Source organism: Staurois parvus, unplaced genomic scaffold (genome assembly GCF_062004578.1).
Source record: "Staurois parvus isolate SC_StPar_1 unplaced genomic scaffold, SC_StPar_1.0 ptg000562l, whole genome shotgun sequence".
Lineage (NCBI taxonomy): Eukaryota > Metazoa > Chordata > Amphibia > Anura > Ranidae > Staurois > Staurois parvus.
Genome location: NW_028318358.1, coordinates 10,391,967 through 10,408,201, shown reverse-complemented (window position 1 = coordinate 10,408,201; position 16,235 = coordinate 10,391,967). Strand labels below are relative to the sequence as shown.

At 42.4% G+C, this 16,235-nt stretch overlaps 1 protein-coding gene across 1 annotated transcript in view; it reads right to left on the bottom strand.

Moving 5' to 3' along the window:
- Positions 1 to 11,016, bottom strand: part of ITGB7 (integrin subunit beta 7) — a 71,644-nt gene extending 60,628 nt beyond the window's left edge. The window contains exon 1 of the mRNA XM_089691464.1: positions 10,815 to 11,016. The gene's annotated coding sequence lies outside the window, so the exon portion shown is untranslated. The remainder of the gene's footprint in view (positions 1 to 10,814) is intronic.
- Positions 11,017 to 16,235: the final 5,219 nt, after the last annotated feature.

Genomic DNA, 16,235 nt, shown 5'->3' with positions numbered 1-16,235 from the left:
ATCCAAACTCCTTTGCCGTCAATGGGAGACGAATTTTAAAAAACTGTAATCACTTTCTAGGCTAACAGGGAAGGGATTGTCAAACAAATGACATGGGGGACTGGGCACTGCCCTGGGGAACCAGGTGTACCAAAGCAAAAAAAATTTTAATTTCCTTCTGGTGGGGAACCATTTTAAAAATGCTTTAAGGTCAGGATTAAAAATAAAAAATTCCTTTAAATAACATGCCTGGAGGATGGCCTTAAAGCGGAGTTCCACCCAAAAGGGGAAGTTTCGCTTTAAAGATTGGTCTCCCGCTCCCCATTAAGGATTGGCACCTTTGGTTGGGGAGCGGGGGGGGGGGACTGGTACCCGAATTTGACAGTCCCGCTTCCGCTGTGATCGCTAGGCAATCGGAAACGGAAGTTGTCCTCCTACCCTCCCTCCCCGAAGTCTTGTGGGACACGTGACAGGTCCCAGAAGATGACAGGGTCATTCAGGAAGCCAGCCCTACTCGCGCATGTGCAGTGGGCACCCGGCTGTGAAGCCGCAAACTGTCACAGCTGGGTGCCCACGCTGAAGATGCCGGCGCCTGGAATACAGGACGGCCGGTGAAACGGGCTGCGGCAGAGGCAACGCGGGATCGTGGGACAGGTAAGTGGCTGTTTTTCAAAAGTCAGCAGCTACAGTTTTTGTAGCTGCTGACTTTTATTTTTTTATAGAGTAAGTGGAACTCCGCTTTAAGTTTCCTGTGAAGTGCCATATTTGTACGCTGTATAAAACTGACATTTATAGAGAAAAAAATGCAGGAAAATGACAGCTTCAACTGCTCTATTTCTGTTTGCAAACAAACGAGGGGGGTGCCCTTCATCTTTACCAGATCCTTCCCCCTAAATATACATACCAGATGCTTGTCCTTGATGAAGGTCTGGTATGGATGTCAAGGGAGACCCCAAGCAAGAAAAAAGTCCCATGCCAGACCCTTATCTGAGCATGTAGACTAGTAAGCCAAGACAGGAAATAATGGGGGCAGGTGTGCCCTCCCCTCCTTTCCATACCAGTCCATATCCCCTCAACATGGAGGGAACATTGCAAGGGGGGGCCCCATGTGATAGCCACTTTGTGCCCATTTTGATGAGGGTGTCTTTCCCCTCAACCCTGACCTAGTGGTTGTGAAGTTTGTGAACGGGGGGAGGGGGGGGGGGTTATTGTAATCAGCCCCCATTTACAATAAGTCAATGAGAAGGGATACATAGCGCCCCTACTCATTCACATATGAAAAAGTAACCAGTAAATCAAGACACTCGCAGTGATTCAAGACACTTACAGTTTTTGACAAGTCCTTTCTTAAACAAAACAAAAGTCCCAAAATGTACATTCATCATCAATCACATTATCCAGTGCTGTAAATCCACAATGAACAACACCCACTAAAAGTGAATAAAGGGACCAAGGTCTCCTGGGTGATGTCCTTGACTGAATATAGCCACGGCCATAGGTTCCACACCATTTGATAGCTCCTACATACTACTGTTCTGTGGTGACCTCTGCTTCCCTCCCATTACAACCCTTCTACCAAAATGGTCATCAAGCACAAAAAGCAAGGTAATACCAAATACATATATAGAGAGATGTATCAGCAAGTCTGCTGCAGGACTACAATCATTTATGGTAGTCTAGCACAGTGTTTCCCAACCTTTTCTAAGTCAAGGCACCCTTAAACATTATGGACAGTCCCGAGGCACCTTATTCTAAAATGGGGTGCATCAAGACTGTTCATAATTTTAAAATGTGAAAAACTATTCTAATAGTTTTATATAATACAGCAACATCCATACACATAGGACACCCAACATTAGAAGTGATTTATTCTTCCAAAGCAAATACACTTTTGCACACTGGTACTGAGTAGTATTCCAGTGTTTCTCTTCCTCAGTTTTCTCCATCACTGAGATAATGTTACCCCAACACAGATGGAGAGGGGCAGAGGAGAGGCAAATTATGAAGTTGTGCAGGTAGCTGGCATCCTCCTTATCAACTGATGATGTCATTGGTTGTCAGGATGCCGGCGGCTAGAAGTTCGTAATGGTGCACAATGAAAACCTGTGGCTTGTGTGACTTAAAGGCAGGCTTGTTCCACCCGCTGCCTTGTATACATGTTTTGGGTAATTTTTAGACATTTTGCCAAGGCACCCCGGAAAAAACCTCAAGGCACCCTGGTTGAGAAAGGGTGGTCTAGCATACAGCAGGAGATGAGCCACAATGCTGAGACCAAGATTTAAGTTATGCTGAGTGACAGCAATACTGCAACTTTGGAGGAAAAGGTTTCATGCCCTATAGCAGTCAAGTGGTCCTGCAGTGAAGAACAGCCAGAAAGTACATTTGGACCTTAAGTTGGATTTGCACTTATGAAAAGAAAATATAATTGCAGCTAAGGGGAGGAATAAGAGCAGGTGCTATTTAAGCAGAAAATTGTTAAAGCGGTATTAACCTCCCTAACGGTATTCCCGAGTGTAGTTTGGGGTAAAATGTCTGTACCAAAAGCGGTAACCCCGAGCTACACTCGGGCTTACCATGCGGCGTTGCTCAGGGAGTCCCTGCAGCACTTACCTTGTCCTGCGCTCCCGCGATGTGTCCCCTGCAGCGTCCCCGGCCATCTCCTCCGGCTGATGCCGGCATCCGGCTCCAGTGTTCCGGTCCCTGTGACGTCGGGACGTGCGGGCGCCGGCGGCGGCGGGAAATTTGAAAATTTAAAAAAAATTTCATTTTTTTCAAAACGATTTTACATAGTAAAACATTGCTGTTTCAACCCATTTCACATACATTTTGTCCCTAGTGCTCTGTCCTGTCCCCTGTCTGCATTTTGAATGTTCTTTCTGAATGGAAACTTAGAAAAGTCCATGGCGTCCAAAAAGTGTCCCTTTAGGTCAAAAGCGGGTTTAGACCAGCTAGAGAACAGCGATAGTAAATTAGAACCACTTGCAGAATTGAGTGATAATGATTCGTGGGGAAATTCGTCATCAGACACTGAAAACGATTTTGCGACTTTGCTCAGCAATGTGCGAACTTGGCGCTATATTTCAAATTTCAGTGTTTTTGGTTTGATTATATTATTGAATTAAATGTAATATTATTATATTATTTTTTAGGATTATTTATTAAATTATAATTTATGATTTTGTGTTTCAAATTTTATCATACCCGGGATGTTTAATAGACTCTTGTTCGGACAGATTTCAGTGAGTTATTCCTAAATATTACAGCCTACAATAAAAACACTACATATTTCCATGCAAAATAATGGTACCGCTTTCAGCACCAAAAATCTGAAATAATCATACCGCTAGGGAGGTTAACTCTAAAAACAAAAATGTAATATATTGCAGCTTACCAATCATTAGATGTGGTAGCTGTATTAGTTTTCTCTTTTTGGACCTTTTTCCAAATGTTTTCACCTGGTGATCTGGCCAGTAACACACCTCCTGTATTAGAGTGCCTCCACTTTGGATGAAGGAGCACAGGGGTGTCTTTGAACAGCAACATTATCAGTCTTGGCGAGGGGAGTGTTAGATGGACTAGCAGATTTAGATACACTAAATAAATGGAAGCCAAATACTAAATAAATGGAAGCAAAGCTCCAGCTAACACTTTTTAAGCAGCTACAGCATCAGTTTTTCCTCCGGGGATGAAACTTTTAAATAATAAATATAAATAACAAACAATAAATAATAAGTAAAAAGGCAATCATTGTAACCCCTATCTGTGTTATATGGCTTGCCTGAACCCTCTAACTGCTACATCTTCAGGACAGCCTGTTCTGTTGAAAACAACAGACTTACTGGCCAGATCATTGGGTGAAAATAAATGAAAGAAAGCCTAAAAAAGAAACTATTGCAGCAGCCATCACATCTAAGAATTGGTAAGCTACAATAGAATAATCATTTGCCTTTAGGTTTAATACTGCTTTAAATACAAGTTATGTGCACACATTATGTGCAGATCAAAGACTTTGCAAATAGGCACTAAATAGGCACTAAACGGAGTGCTATGCTATACTATGTGGAGTGGCTAAACTGGACACTGCATACCAATCAAATAACTGGACGATGGGTATAAAAAACTTGGTTCAAATGGGGTGACAACGTTAGTGCAGAATCTTGGCCCATTTCAAAGATCATTTCCAGAGAAAAACTTTCAGGCTTCCACACTGCAGAAGATAAGCAGTAGTTTAATGATTATTACATCATTGATCGGACATTGATTGTGCGCGTAATGTCATACAGTCATTTACGGAGTGCACCTGGTTTCCTCTACAATAAATGTTTTCGACTCACTCAGTCTTTGTTAAACATTTGTTGTGAGATTTCTCACATCAACTATTCTCACACCCACACTAGCATTTCTTCAGAATTATGTTGGTTAAATCATCTAGTGAATTAGAATATCTGTCATTTTTTATGAATTACTGATTTCACCAGAACTGCACAAAAAAGTGTAGTTTCTTTTTACCTAATTAGTTCAATGCCCGTTCACAAAGTACGCTCTTTTGAACAGCATCTAGTTTATCTTTACTTTTAAAACAATTTATCACCATTTGTTTTTGTATAAAGCAATGATTATACTGCAATTGAGTTAATTTCCGTCATGTCATAAGTCATGAAATTACACTTGTAACTGCTTACTTAAAGGATAAGTTCACCTTAAAAAAAATAATACATGCATTTATTTTGCAGGTAAAAAAATGTGCATTTACTATTTTTTTCAAGAGCCTGGAAAGCATTGCCATGCAGGTCTCCTTCAGAATGTCAGTGTGAGCGGTCTGCCTGTACATTGTACAAGCAGGCAGTTACACACTGACAGGAAGACTCAAGGAACAACTAGAGCGGTCAACAGTGCCATGGCAGTTAACTGAGAACTACAAGCCGACAGCTGCAAAGGATGTCAGTACTTGTAGTTCATTCATTCACAGAACTCTGAATGAATGACATAGCTATGTGGGCGGAGCCCTGCACGGCCGCGCTCTTTTCAAAAAGTGACAGCTAATACAAGGAACTTCTCTTGGCACTGCTATCACACAGAGGCAGCAGATCGAGCCAAGACGGCTCCTGCAAGAGCAGGAACATGTTACATGTTCTACCCTAAAAACAGGTGGAATATGTAACTTTTTCCTGAACGTGAACGTATCCTTGAATTATTTTTTTCTGTAAAAAGTTTATACTGATTTTAAACCAAGATCTGACCCACAGAAGATTTTTAATACCAACAAAAAATGCATTCTTAAGTAGCATTTCATTTGTGTATGACTCAGTTACATACAGTATATGCAGTATAGGTTGTGATATGTGTGAAAAATCTGCAGGAATTAAACTGTCATGTTAGCATGTGATGTGGAATCTCCCAGTATGTGGAATCTAAACACTAGCTGGTTGTCCCCAGAGCTCCTGATGGTGGAGATGATTTTCACTGTGTGCTGGTGCCAGGTCATGGCCCTCAGGTTCACCATGCTTGAGGTAAGGAAATACAGTGTAAATAATTTATGTATTTATGTTGTCACTGTCACTGTCTGAGGAAAGGAAAGTCGATAACTGGCTTTCCTGAGACAGGGGACATTTACACATTTAATCAGGGCAGTGGTGATCAGTGCCCTGATTATCAGCGCAGCCCCATCAGTGCCAATCAGTGTCCATCAGTGCCTCTTCATCAGTGGCCATCAGTGCAACCTCATCAGTGGTCATCAATGCAGCCTCATCAGCATACATCAGTGAAGAAGAAACATTACTTATTTGCAAAATTTTATAATGGAAACAATGAAAAAAAATTTATTTTCAAAAATGTCAGTCTTTTTTGTTTGTTTAGAAAAAAATAAAAAATCCAGTGGTGATTAAATGCCACCAAAAGAAAGCTCTGTCTCTCTAACAGGGGCGGACTGACCATTTGGAAACTCGGGTCAGTAGGGGGCCCCATGAGATGCCCCTGGTACCTTTTTCATAGGCTTTTTTGAGTTTGGGCAAGGACACAGGGGCCCCATGATCCCCTATTGCTCAAGGACCCCATGAGTTGTCAGTCCGACCCTGCTGTCTAATAAAAATTTTCATGACCTTGCCATTGTCATTCAAAGTATGACAGCACTGAAAGCGGAAAATTGGCCTGGGAAGGAAGGGGGTGAAAGAGCCTGGTATCGAAGTGGTTAAATAGACTGGAGTGGTTGTGATTAGTGATGAGCGAACCAAGTTCTATTCAGTTTGCTAGACGTTTACCGAAAAATTTGCAAACCTGGACACTGCACCCCCAAACCCATTGAAAATAATGGGAGCTGAATCTTTTTTTTCTGGTCTTTTTCAAGGCCAATATGCAAGCTTTTGATAAAAAGGGGTAGCTTTGCAATGCCATGGTGAACACATACCAGTGCAAAAACAAAAATTCATTGGGGAGCAAGTTTTTTTGAATAGGCTTAAAGAGCAATACACCTGTATTTCTCTTGCTAACAGAGTAGCTATAGAAAAGGATCACAACCCCCCTTAAAATAATCACATCTTGTTGCTTTGAAGCCTGAAATCAAGACAGACAGATTTTTTGTTTTATCCAACTGTATTTACTCAGTGCAACTTTTAGCATCCAAGTGAAAGATATGACACCAACATGAATCACTGAGTTGGAAAAAGGATCACCCCCCCCCCAAAAAAAAAAGACTTGTAAAGTCAATGAGGTGTAGTTAATTACCTTCGCAATAGCACACAAAGCCATTTGACTTTAAACTGGGATCAGATGTGGTAATTTTGATTAGCTCAGCATGAAAAGAGCTTTCCTGGAGCATTTCAGTCCTAGTAACTCAACTGAAGCAAACACTCCAATCCACTATGAGTGCCAAGGCACTGTCAAAAGATCTCTAGGAAAAAGTTGTGGACAGGCACAAGCCAGGAGATACAACAAAAATTCAAGGGCTTTATCAATGCCTAGAAGCACAGTGAAGTCTAATATTAAGAAGTGGAAGGTATTTGGTACAACACAGACCCTCCCTGGATTAGGACATCGCTCCAAACTTGATGAAAGAGCCAGGAGGAAACTGGTCAGAGAGGCTTCCAAGAGGCCTACTGCAACTCTGAAGCAGTTGCAGGAATTTATGGCAAAGAGTGGTCATTTTGTGCATGTGACAACAGTATCATAAATTCTCCACAAATGTGGCTTCTATGGGAGGGTTGTAAGAAAAAAAGCCACTCCTCAAGAAAGGCCACATGCAGTCACAACTGAGCTTTGCCAAAACGCACATTGAAGATTCTGAGGTCACATGGAAAAAGGTCTTTTGGTCAGATGAGTCTAAAATTGAATTATTTGGCATCAACACTAAACAAATGTCTTGTGGAAATCCAATACAGCTCACATCCAAATAACACCATTCCTCCAGTAAAGCATGGAGGTGGTAATATCCTGTTATGGGGGGGTTTCTTTTCAGCAGGGACTGGAGCACTTGTCAGGATAAAAGGAAAATGAATGGGGCAAAATACCATCAAATTCTTTAGGAAAATTTTCTGCCCTCTACCAGAAAGTTGTCAATGGGAAGAAAGTTTACCTTCCAACATGACAATGACCCAAAGCACACAACAAAAATGACAACACAGTGGTTGAAGGAGAAAAGGTGAATGTTCTTACATGGCCTAGTCATAGCCCAGACTTAAACCCCATTGAAAATCTGTGGAATGACTTGAAGACTGCAGTCCACAAACGGTCACCATCAAATTTATCTGAACTTGAGCAGTTCTGCAAAGAAGAGTGGGCAAATATTGCAAAGTCTAGATGTGCAAAGTTAACCACATTCCGACCGCCCTATAGCAGATATACTGCTACAGGGTGGCAGGGGGTGTGCAAAATCACACATATATATATATATATATATATATATATATATATATATGTAACAATACCCCTGAAAGGGCTGCTTAAGTTTGTTCACTCCACCACTCTGCCTCTCAACCCCAAGAACTGTCTCAGCCCCAACTGACACATCTGGCAATAGTGTAAGTGCAAGGACCAATGAAAAGCACACACTTCTTTATAATAAAACATAGAGATCAGCTTTAATATAAGACCTCTAAGGAAAGTAATAAACATAACAACAGGTATACGTTAGTTGAATCAAGAGAACAGCAAATACTGTAACCGAAAGCAATATAGCTCACTTTTACACTCCGGCTACTTTCAGGGAATTCCAACCATGAATAACCCCAAGAGCAGAGGCAAACACTTAAATGGCAACCTCAAAGTGGGTCTAAACCCCTTTACATACATTTGGCTCTATGGTGTCCAAGCAGTAGGAGAGCAGAACAGTGACTCTCTGTTGTGTCAGACTTCTCCCTTCTAACCCCCAACACCACAAGCCCAATAGGCAAACACTGTACCCAACTGATGCTTAATAGCTACTTTCCAAGGTAAAGCTATTCCCTCGCACACCATGCAATATAGAGGCCTGACTACGCATGCGCGTGCCCGTATGGCACCAGTAACTTCAGTCTCTTGGTAACAGGATGAATCTTGGGATCTTCAGCTAGCCACTTTTGTTGGTGCACTTAAACTCCTATGGTAAAGTATAATTGTAATTCCGTGGCAGTATTTGTATAGCAAAGCAAATACTGTGTCTGTTTAGCAGGGCCATCTACACAACCCAGTGCCTGGTGAGTATGGGCGCAGTGTAATGTCTCTGTATGTGTGCAGTGTTCCTGTCATCTGCCAGTGGGCAAAATCCCTCTCACCAGATCCTGTGACTAAGGCCCAAACGATCGTCCTGGAAATGACAGGCTCCTCTGGTCACCTCACGATGAGCGCTTCACACTGTCGGTGTAGGCACTGTACTGTAGGCCCACTTCTCTCAGTTTGGGTGTTCCCCTGATTGCTCCAGATAACTAAACATGCAGTGAACTGACCCTAAGCACTTCTCTGCTAGATTCAGACTGTTCCCTGCCACATGCAGACTGCCTCCCCTCAGGAAAAACAAGATGGAGACCTTCACTCTGCTCTCACCAACCATGCTGGTCTCTGTAGTTCCATTCCTCATATCAGCCTATCGGGCCATTTCTGTTCAAGACTGCATATTTCACAATGCTTTGCAGCTGCACCTCCTGCTTGAGAAAGTCCCTGTCATTGGCTCCTTTAATGGTTCTTCTGATTGGCTCTCTCTCTACTACAGTCTGAGAGGAGGGGGGGGGGCTGAAATCCCTCACTGCCTTGTGTGTGCCCAGTACAAGTGTTAGATTTCACAGGAGATACAAGTCAGCAGGTTACAGCAGGCACACATAGGATTAATTCCTCCGCTACAAATACATGATTTTGTATTTCCGGGAAGGGGGCAGCCATTTGCGGCCGCGGATTACCTGCCGGCACCCGGTGATTACTGAGCATCTCCGAAGGGAAGGAGGACTGATTTGTTTATTAAGAGTCCTCCTCGCTGTCGGATCAGGCACAGTGCTCTGGATGGCTGTACACAGCACAGCCATCCAGAGCAGTGTGCTTATAGTGAAGCACCAACACACTGCACCCCAGTAAAACTGATTCTTTTTCCAATTTAGTTATTCTGTTTTTCAATTTTTTTCTGACATATTGGTATTATATATTTCACTTGGATGTTATAAGTTGCACCGAGTAAATACAACTGGCTAAAACAAAAACTGTGATTGTCTTCATTTAAGGCTGCAAAGCTGCAAAATGTGATTATTTCCAAGAGTTGTTTTTTTTCTATACCCAATGTATACATGCATTTGTTATTTTTCTGTAAACGGTGAACTTAGTCCTTAAACAACATGCTTGAGGGATGCCCTAAACCTGCATGTGAAGATGTGTCTTCTCATGCAGGTACATTCACATTAATGTTCTTCAGCATAAGTGACTTGAAAAAAAGAAATAAATGTCTCTAAATGACATTTCCTTCCCCTCCGGCTTCTGATTGTAAAGAAAGTGTCTAGGGGGATCCTGGGTGATGTTATTGTAGCCAATGTTGATCAGATGCTGGTTGGATGAAGGTTTTCCAGCATGCCTGTTTGAAAAAAGCTGATCTGAGACCAAGAACTGTACACATAGGCCTAAAGTCCTCCGGTTCTTGCTGAAACAACCATTTTTGGCCAATTTTCGGCCTATGTGTACCCAGCTTAAGGGTACTCCAGATATCCCGATCCCCATGTGAATGAGTAAAGGGTACATAGTAGCACTTGCTACTCAATCACTATAAAAGTTGATGAAGTAAATAAATACAAGTTGTATACAGACACCATAGAAAAAGTACTTTTTTCTCATAATGTGGACAACAATCCTCTCCCACTGGATTTCAGTCATTGATAGTTTCCCAGCATTGCTGGAATGTAAACAGCAGGGCTGATGTCATTGACCATATGATCACATGGTCATGATCATATTTGGTCAGTGGTGTCACTCAGAATGCCTGCAGGTTTGTTTACAATTTGCAACAGGTAAGTTGGTGGCCAGAAGCTTCATTTACCACCACAAAATGACTGACTTCCATCTATAGCAGCCAGAGGTTCCAGCAGGTGGATAGAAAAACTGTGCAGATCAACTTGGTTTGAGCTGAACTCATGCATGGCCTGCACCAGAAGCTCAACCCTATCTGTGATAGGTAATCAGGTTTTTATTGCAGTCTGTGTTCCTGTTAGAGAGTTTTCCCCTCATCTTCTCCCTGACAGGCACCTATCAGCAAAACAAAAATTAAAAGGAAGCGCTCCCCACTATAATTAAAACTAAGAAAAAAGTTTTTGCTAAAGTAAAGCTTTGCATTGACTTCACACATGACAAAGTTTTAAACTACAAAAAGAGCTCTCTGACATTGTCAATCTCACCAGGACGGAGTTTCAGATGCACTTTCTGGGGTGCAAGTTGTGTGTAGATCCCTTGATCAGCATTGTCACTTAGGGGTGTGTCTTTCACAATTTTAATAAGTGTTTTGGGATCTATAATATGTCCTTCATCACATCCACGTTGGAGCAGCTCCAGACGGGTGGCACATCGAGAACCTTCGGATCCACCTCCTTTTGTGAAGTTCTGTGCAGGGAATACACAAGACAATGGCATTTACGTTATAAGAAATACATTTCTCAATACCTTACATGAAATCTGACTGGGTTATCAGGTGGCTAAAGGAGGAATCCCCCACCCACCCCTTTTGCTTCTTTCTCCCCATCTCCTCACCTTAAGATGTCTCCCGCAATTAAAACTGTGACTGCAAGGGCACTGTATAGTGCAATTGAATAGGGCAGTGAAAACAGAGGAGGAGAGAGCAGGAGTTTCCCGGGCTTTTAGAGATGAAGCGGGGTCTTTGCGAAGGGGAAGCGAAGCAGTGCAGACCTGCTGCTTGGACCTGTCTGAGCTTACACCATAGAGACTGAGCTTGTGAAGAATAGAGTAGTGGGGACAAACCACCAGTCTTTGGGACAAGACCATCAAGCGTTCAGGACAAGGTTTGCGATGTACCAGGACTAGTGAGCGGATTCAGCTATGCTTGTGTTCTCACTGTTAATGATCCAATACAATCAGAGACTGCCCTTTTGCCTAACAGCCCTAAAAGTAATTTACTGTATGCAGTCTTAAAGGATAAGTTTACCTTTGGACATTGAACATGTTCCCATAGCTGCAGCCGCCACCTGCCGACCCCCACCCCCGACAGATAGTACCGGGAGAAGTCTCCCCATACTATCTGTCAAATTTGAAAACAAGGCTCCACCCACATGGCCGTGCCACCCATTCACGGACTTCCGTAAATGAATGAACTGCAAGCCCGGACAGCCTTAGCAGCTACGGGCTTGTAGTTTTCAATGAACTACCACGGCACTGTGGAGTACCGTGGTAGTTCATTGAAGCTTGCTGTCAGTAGATCTGCTTGACCGTACATTCCATACAGCAAGCAGATATTCTGACAGGTCTGCAGGAGACCTGCATGGCATCAGCAATCTACTGATCACTGGTGCAATGCTTTCCAGGCCCCCATTAAACAAAAATAATAAATGCACATTTTTTTACCTGCAAAAAAATGTGCATTTATTATTTTGTCCAAAAAGGTGAACTTATCCTTTAAATATATAATAAGTGTACCACTGTACAGATGGGCCCCAATATTAACTGCTTTAAAATGTGCACATTAGAGAACAAGTACTATACTAACACCACCCAGAGGTATATATACAGAGTGCGCTCAAAGACACTTTTCTTGAAGCTTTTGCAGATAGAGTCACTGCCATTTATACTTTTACTGTGTATGCTGTTGTTTATCAATGCTGTGTGTATCAGGCTAATCTGGGTCAGTATTATTGTAGTCTAGGTTAACTGCCACATCATAGCCTAGTATTCATGTCAGTTGCTGAAATTTACTGGATTCTTTACTTGTTTATTGATGCTGGCGTACCTTTTGACAATATACTTACTTTATTTACAATCTACTAGTCTGGCTTTCATTTACTATATGTCAGTAGTGGTGGATGGTGTTCGAATACCTGAGATATTATAGGTATTTGCAGCATGCTGTCCTGTAACCAGGTGTCAGAGAAGACAAAGCGGTTTACAGAGTCCTACATAAACAGGAAGTTTCACTAGATTTAAAGATGGGGGAGAGCTGTCCTCTGGTCTGTTTATGATCATGAAGCCTCTAACATCCAAACCTATCCAGAAGAACAGTAGCAACTTTAGCTCTACTGTATGTAGCCAAGTGCTGGGCTACAGCAATATGAAGATGGAGACATTGCCCTTTATTCTTCTCTCCCTCTACTGAGAAACTGATGTTATGCTGCACCATCCTCCTCCGGCCAGCATCGGGAGAGCTAAAGCCAAGCATGCTCATGGAATTCTATGTAGTGTGCTGGGAATGCTGGGTGTTGCAGTTTGAGAAGGCAGCCATATAATGGCTACACAATAATGGTCACAGTAGAGATCCCAATAGGCATTGAGAGAGAAAGAGACAGAGAGAGAGAGAACCTCTGTTTGAATATTTGCCCGCCCGCTGGAAACTATACAAGAGAGAATCGAGACTGGGAGTGAGGACACCCAGGGGTAGTGCAGTACCGCCAACATTGCTGCATCTGCACTACTGCTATAGAGAGACCGGAATGTCCACTTACCCTCTGCTTCCCACCTCTGATTCATAGAGGCTTTCAGGGGAAAGACTGAGAGGGCTCCCATCTTCGAGAGATTACCGCAGCATCTTGGTAACTGGTGAAAGGGCTATTTGCCCATTGCTGATACTGCTAGCAGGGACAGAGCAGGAGACCAAGTGTGCCCAAATCCATACTGCACTCATACTACATTCTATACCACACTTATTCCAAACCTAGACTCATCTATACTAACTCTATACTGCATTATACCGAACCTGTACTGTATCTGAACCACATCTATCTTGCGCCTGTGCTGAGACTATAGTGTACCTATACTACACACAAGTTAACTGGGATTGTCATTAAGTGCACCGGAGCTCTTACAGGGCCCCAACGATAGGCGGCAAAAGAACATCTCAAAGGACTGCCACTCCTGTAGTAGCAGTTCCAGCACTTGGTAGATTAAACTTTACTACTGCCCACTGCTGCACTTGTTTATGCTGACCAAATGTCTAGTCCTTACTGTTAATCACTTTGTATGCTAAATTGTGTTATTGCCATTTTTAATCCATTTTATGTTTGCCTAGTTACCAACCATATTGAGTGACAATATATTAAGTTTGTACTACTACTGGTTACTAAGTATTACTTTCAGCGATCTGTAATATAGTATGTTTGCACATTCAACCTGTTGTGTCAGAGGAGCTGCGGTTCTTGATAAGGTCGAGGTAAAGAAGAAAGAACCCTTCCTATCCAGTGGCTCCTACAGGGGAGGTAGCATTACATATACTTTGTCAGTCTTTTATCATGAATGATGATACAATGGTGGGAAGGGGACAAACCTAGCATTACTCCTACATACTTAAATTGGTCCTAAAACAGGACAATCTTGGCAACCAAATAATTATATCTTGTTTTTAAGATAATCTACATATTAGCAGCCCTCTCTGCTTTAAAAATTGAGACAATTTATTGACAGGCTGTATTTAGTATTCAGGTAAATTATTCTGCTGCCCACCTGTGGCCCTATGCCATTTTGCAAACTAAGCCTTCATTCACACTGGCACTTCTGTGCTTAGCTTTTCTATATGCAGGAGAAGTCATCTGGGATGTATAAACAATATTTATGTCTCACAGATTACTTTGTCTTGCATTTAGATGTACTTGCTTTAAAGCCGTTTATCTCTGTTTAGTCAAGTGCACTTGTGGTTAGCTGCTTTACGCTAGGTTCACACTGCTGTGATCTGATTTTCATTGTGATTAGGTAGTGCAGCTTGGTTGCACCTTGTTTGGGTTTTGGATGTGGTTTGCATATTCTATGGGGCTAAAATCACACTGCAATCACATTAAAATAGTACAGGACCTTTTTCTAAAATCGCTCTGTGCTGAGTTGCATTGATATGAACAGGCACCATTGAAAACAATGTGATTTCTATTGTCATGCGAATCTGTGTGACTGAAATTGCACTAATGTGAACCACGTCTTAGGTCCCATTCACACTAGGGCATTTAGGATCACAGGCTGAATCGCCGTGATTCTGTCTGTGATTTAAAAATGCTCTGCTAAAATGACAAATTACGGGACCGCGTATGCAGGTACCATTCATTTTAATGGCACCTGAATATGCGGTGTGGGCCTGCTGCAATTTTTGTGCATTAAATCACTCTGCAATCATGGCAAACTGCATTGCGTGCCGCTTACCGCCCCAAAAAGAGTTCTGTGATTCTGTCCATGATTGAAAACACCTTAGTGTGAATAGGGCCTTAGAATTTCTAATCAGATCCTGGACACTCAGAATTCTATTTTCTTTAACCACTTGTCTACCAGGCACTTTTACCCCTTTCCTGCCCAGGCCAATTTTCAGCTTTCAGCACTGTTGCACTTTGAATGACAATTGAGCGGTCATGCAACATTGTACACAAACAAACTTTTTTGCATTTTTTTTAAACAGATAGAACTTTCTTTTGGTCCTATTTATTCACCACTGGGATTTTTTTACTTTTTGCTAAACAAACTAAAAAAGACTGAAAATGTTGAATAAAAAGTTTTTCCTAGTTTCTGTTATAAATATATATGTTGTAAATAAGTCATGTTTCTCCTTCACTGTTGTGCACTAATGAGGCTGCAGTGATGGGCACAGATAGGTTGCACTGATAGGCGGCACTGAAGAGGAGGCACTGATGAGCATTGATAGACGTCACTGGTGGGCCTTGACAGGCATCACTGATCAGCACTGAAAGGCAGCACTCATATATGGCACTGACTGGCACTGATAGGCAGCACTGACTGGCACTGATATGCGGCACTGACAGGCGGCACTGAAAGGCAGCTCTGATAGGCACTGATATGTGGCATTGATGTGCACTGATGGGCACTGGTATGTGGCAATTATGAGTACTGACAGGTGACAATTATCGAGCTACACTGATTATCAGTGTACATGTCCCCTCTGAGGAATGCTGCTTACCAGTTCTCCTCTCCTCACATGCTATCAGCATGAGGAGAGGATTGCCGATAACCGGCATTTCTTATTTACATGTGATCAGTTGTGATTGGACACAGTGCACCACCGATCACCACGCCATGTGCCTCCGGGGGCGTGCATGCGCAGCTAGAGTAGAATGACATTATATGAAGGAAAGAACCGCTGCCTGTCTGTCATTTCTTTATATGGTGGGCAGGAAGCGGTTAAACACAGCAAAACTGACCACACCTAAGCACAGGTAAGCAAGTGTGAATGGAATCATTGAAAATTCATTACATGCATTGTTCTGTCCTCCTTATGTGTGAAGGTACATAGCTTGACAGACAGCTAAACCTTTCTCGGCAATGAGTTGACAAAGAAGCAACGTCCAACTTTGTCTTTATTGCAAAGATATAAGAGGTGAAACTGAGGAACAGAAAATAAGGCGCTTAGTAACACTGTCTGCCATGTGACAAAGCATATTATACATTACAGTAAGGCAATGCACATATAAACACATGTAAGACATGTAGGTTACATAAAACACAGATGCATAAGATATAGACATGTGTGTAGACGTACCGACGATGCTATTGTGAACCTGAATGTGAGGGCTGGATCCTACCAGCATACCACAGGAATGGAGTCTGTGATGAGGAAATGGCTGCTATGAGCATGGCTGATGATGTAATCAGAGTTCATAGGTTACAAG